Source organism: Triticum aestivum, chromosome 1A (genome assembly GCF_018294505.1).
Source record: "Triticum aestivum cultivar Chinese Spring chromosome 1A, IWGSC CS RefSeq v2.1, whole genome shotgun sequence".
Lineage (NCBI taxonomy): Eukaryota > Viridiplantae > Streptophyta > Magnoliopsida > Poales > Poaceae > Triticum > Triticum aestivum.
In genome coordinates, this window is record NC_057794.1 from 508,729,305 (window position 1) to 508,734,031 (window position 4,727).

General features: G+C 50.6%; 1 long non-coding RNA gene across 1 annotated transcript; it reads right to left on the bottom strand.

Annotated features, from left to right (window-relative positions):
- Positions 1-419: 419 nt before the first annotated feature.
- On the bottom strand, positions 420-1,688 carry LOC123164085 (uncharacterized). Its single transcript, XR_006482166.1, has 3 exons — positions 1,555-1,688; positions 1,379-1,489; positions 420-711 (listed from the first exon to the last, which is right to left on the bottom strand). It is a non-coding gene; the product is annotated as an uncharacterized lncRNA (long non-coding RNA).
- Between the last annotated feature and the right edge of the window lie 3,039 nt (positions 1,689-4,727).

Here is a 4,727-nt window from a genome sequence, read left to right on the forward strand (position 1 = left end):
CTGGAATGCAACAACAGAAGATTGTCTTGAACACTAATTTGTAAAAGTAATATGCAAGATACAATGAAAAGTAAGATATCTAATTTAACTGCCCTGCCAGCAAGTTGCACCCAGATAGTAGTTATTCTGATTCCTGAACTAGTGTACTATTCTGATATCTGAAGCTAATTTACTCTGAGATAAGAGTCCAATTGCCAGCATCAACCAGCTTCTACACCTACATGTTCTTCTATTGCCAATTTACCATCTTTCATAGATTTCTTCTTACTCTTCCTTTTCGTATGAGCATCACATCACAGATGAGAAAAGGGAAATCAGGAAACATGCATAAATATGAACAAGAGCATTCAAGGCAAGGCAAAAGCTGATCTAAACCACAATGGATGAGCTCAATGCACTTGACCTTGGTACAGTGCTGGTTTCCCCACGCACGACAGCGACAGCGCTGCCCAGGTTGTCGATCGTCGATCCTGTCAATGTGCTTACCACCTGAGCCCTGGTAAAAGTTAAATTCAAACCGTAACGTCAATGTCCTGTGAGGCCGGATCAGAATCGGGCCCATTGTGCTCCTTGAACTTCCCACTATATGCATCAATCCTCAAGCCAGATCCTAGGTTGACCCACCCCCCCTTCAGGTTTCTTTGACGTGCGGGAAAGACATAATCCCGTGAAGGTACTGAGCCGCGGTTCGCCCTCACCTCTCTCCCTATTCTGCAATAGAAGCAATAATATCCAATAAGGGCACAAGTAGGCACAAGTTCAGCAACAAGGGCACAAGTAGGCACAAGTAGGCCACCCAGCATGTTTGGTAATCATCATCTACCTCATGTTATATCATCCCTAGTTACTAGTACTTCATTATGCAGACTTGTGGTTTATGGAACTGAAGTAACCAAAAGGGTAGGCCGAAAAAAGGTACTCTAAACAGAATGATAATATGCATGCTGTGTTCAGTACTAGATAGTAGAAATGACTATATGCAAGAGGTCGCTAGAATACTAGCTATATATATATATATATATATATATATATATATATATATATATATATATATATATATATATATATGACTTTATGTTCAGCAAATACAACTGAGGTTATGTATTGGCACTCAAAATATCTAACCAGAAGCACGGCTCATTATCCATTGACGACAAACTAGCAGTCAGCCCAGTACGCCGGCATGGACGCAGGACTCAGCTAAAACCAAACACGTACTACATGAGTAATTATTTGCACCAAATATTAGGTGTGGCGGGTGCCGAATCTTGCCAGATTGCTGGCTTCGCCCCTGTTTGTATGAACCCTGAGCACTGTGTGTATGTGTGTGATGCAGGTGTTCTGAAGATGCAATTGTGGGAGGGAGGGGAACCAAAACCAGATGCAGCATGTGTTCCTGCTGATGCAGTTGTTCCACGAGCAGGAGATCAGCAGGGGCACGCCGGAGCACCTTCACGCCGGAGCACCTTGCCGCCTGAGGAGCCGGGCCCTGGTCAACAGAGAAAGATGTTGTCACAGAGAGAGAGAGAGAGAGAGAGGGAGGGAGGGAGGGACCTGCCGGCGGAGGGAGGGTGGGGCAGCCGAGATGGCCGGACGACCTCAACCCTATCGAACGGGGAGAGGCAGCGGCGCCGATGGGAGGGCCAGCTCGGGGCTCCCCATGCTCGGGGAGGGGGCGGGGGGGGGGGGGGGGGGGGGGGTCTGCGGCGGAGGGAGGGTGGGGCAGCGGAGATGGCCGGACGACCTGAACCCTAGCGAACGGGGAGGGGCGGCGGCGCCGATGGGAGGGCCGGCTCAGGGCTCCCCATGCTCGGGGTTGGAGAGGAGGCGGGGGGATCTGTGCGCCGAGGAGAGGGCGGCGCCGGGCGGGGTGACGGCAAGGTGGCCGATGGATGGAGGGTGGGCGGCGGCGCGAGGAGAGGAGCGGCGCGTGGGAGGAGACAGGGGAGGGCGCGGGGTTGAGACAGGGGAGGCGCGGGGAGAGATAGTGGGCGGGTCGATTTGGGTCAAAATGAGGCCTTCGCGCGTTTATTTTCGCTAAGTCCCGCGCTCAATAAGCCTGGTGCATAAGGGTAAGCCTAGTGCCATAGGAAAAAACGCATGGTTTATAAAAAATATTTTTATTTTTGTTTTATTTCAATACAAAAAGTTTATTAATTTTAATTTTAATAATTTATGTGTTTCATTTCATTGTATTTTTATGATACTTATTTTAGTTTTCTTTTTATTGTATTCTTATTCTATTTTTATTTCATTGTTTTTATAAATGATACCTTCTCCCCTTATTTCATATTTCAATCTTTAAAATATCGGTCAATATTCCGGTAAAAAGTTTGGGCGTGTTTCAAGTAGACCTCACCTGTGGCCGCTTGTAAACCACACCATCTCCGATGTAGTCTCTAGGTATCGAGAGGGAATGAGTCGGGTTTGTGAAGGAAGTGTGGGCCCTATTGCTCCATTGGCCTCGAAACTTCTCATGCTCTCAAAGAAGGCCATTGAATGACACGTGTCAGGCCGCCGTATTTTTCGGACCCGCCTAGAATATTTGAGACATTTATTGCACTGTTAGGGTTACAGAGCCGGAAATTACAGATCTGCAAGGCGGCACATGAAATCATGCCCAGAAGCGGCATATAAAATCCTATGTGATGCTTTTGCGACATGCGTGGGCCTTTTGCAGGTGAGGGAGGGGCAGGCCCAGCCACCGAGGGGCAAAATTACCTCGGCTCCATGCCTGATCCAACCGCTTAAATCCTCGGAAAATTATATAATGCCGGAAACCCTCGGAAGCTGGCATGGTGTCATCACATGACCCCTGTAGGGTGTGGTAAAAGTTTGGGCCTGTTTCGAGTAGGCCTCACCCGAGGCCGCTTGTAAACCACGACATCTCTGATGTAATCTCTAGGTACCGAGAGGGAACGAGTCGGGTTTGTGAAAGTAGTGCGGGCCCTGTTGCTCCGTTGGCCTCGTAACTTCTTGTGCTCTCAAAGAAGGCCATCAAATGATACGTGTCAGGCCCACGCATTTTTCGGACCCGCCTAGAATATTTGAGACATTTATTGCACTGCTAGTGTTTCGGCGCCGGAAATTGAAGGGGGGGGAACGGATGGTAATTTTTCATATTTTTTGGTGATGCAAAAGTATCTGAACACTTCCCTCTACATGGATTGCTCTTGTGTGTCTACGATTGTGGCCGCGGCCTCCGGGTGTCGGTGTCAAAACCGGCAGATCTCGGGTAGGGGGTCCAGAACTGTGCGTCTAAGGCTAATGGTAACAGGAGGCTGGGGACACAATGTTTACCCAGGTTCGGGCCCTCTTGATGGAGGTAATACCCTACTTCCTGCTTGATTGATCTTGATGATATGAGTATTACAAGAGTTGATCTACCACGAGATCGTAGAGGCTAAACCCTAGAAGCTAGCCTATGGATTGATTGTTGTTGTCCTATGGACTAAACCCTCCAGTTTATATAGACATCGGAGGGGGCTACGGTTACACAGAGTCGGTTACAAAGAAGGAGATCTACACATCTGGGTTGCCAAGCTTGCCTTCCACGCCAAGGAGAGTCCCATCCGGACACGGGACGAAGTCTTCAATCTTGTATCTTCATAGTCCAACAGTCCGACCAAAGTATATAGTCCGGCTGTCCGAGTACCCCCTAATCCAGGACTCCCTCACCGGGGGCTAGCCATGCCGCCAAATCTCGCGTCGGGGCCTCTTACACGTCTAGAAGTGTGGTGGCGGGTGCCAACACCCGGCACGCGTCTCCGGAGTGTGACCCCCTTCATGGACGGTGCCGCCGCCGGCACCTAGAGTGGGGGTAACGGCTGCGTCGGGTCGACACAGAGAGAATCTTGCAATGGGTTTGGCCCGGACCTTGTTCCGAAGTGTTCCTATGGGCTCACCTACCACAACCGGGTGGAGAGGTCCATTGGTCAAAGCTCGTCCGACGAAAGTCAAAGGGTTAGGTCTCCTAGTCAACTACTGCAGGGTTTGGCGGGACGGGGGCCTTGGGGGTAGCAATGCCACTGGAGTGTCACGTAGTGCCCTCATGCATGCCTTAAGGTGTGGTGGTATGTCTGAAGAGGTAGAACGCGGCTCTGGGGTGTGGCCACCCTCACGAACAACGATGGCACGGTATAGTAAACATTCTGCGGTAGCGGTGCGGCGTGAATATTATTGAATACTCGGAGCGCGATAAAATCATGATTTTCTTACACGGCGTGGGCACATGTGATATATGACGGATGGTAATTTTTCATAATTTTTGGTGATGCAGAAGTATCTGAACACTTCCCTCAACGCGGATTGCTCTTGCGTGTCTACGATTGTGGCCAGCGGCCTTAGGGGGCTAGCCAAGCCGCCAAATCTTGCGTCGGGGCCTCTTACATGTCTAGAAGTGTGGTAGCGGGTGCCAACACAAGGCACGCGTCTTCGGAGTGTGACCCCCTTCATGGACGGCGCCGTCGCCGGCACCTAGAAGGGGGTAACGGCCATGTCAGGACGACACAGAGGGAATCTTGCGGTGGGTTTGGCCCGGACCTTATTCCGAAGTGTTCCTATGGGCTGACCTACCACAACCGGGTGGAGAGGTCCATTGGACAAAGCCCGTCCGGCGAAAGTCAAAGGGTTAGATCTCCTGGTCCACCGCTCCAGGGTTTGGCGGGACGGGGGCCTTGGGGGGTAGCAATGCCACCGGATCATTGTGCAGGGCTCTCATGCATGCC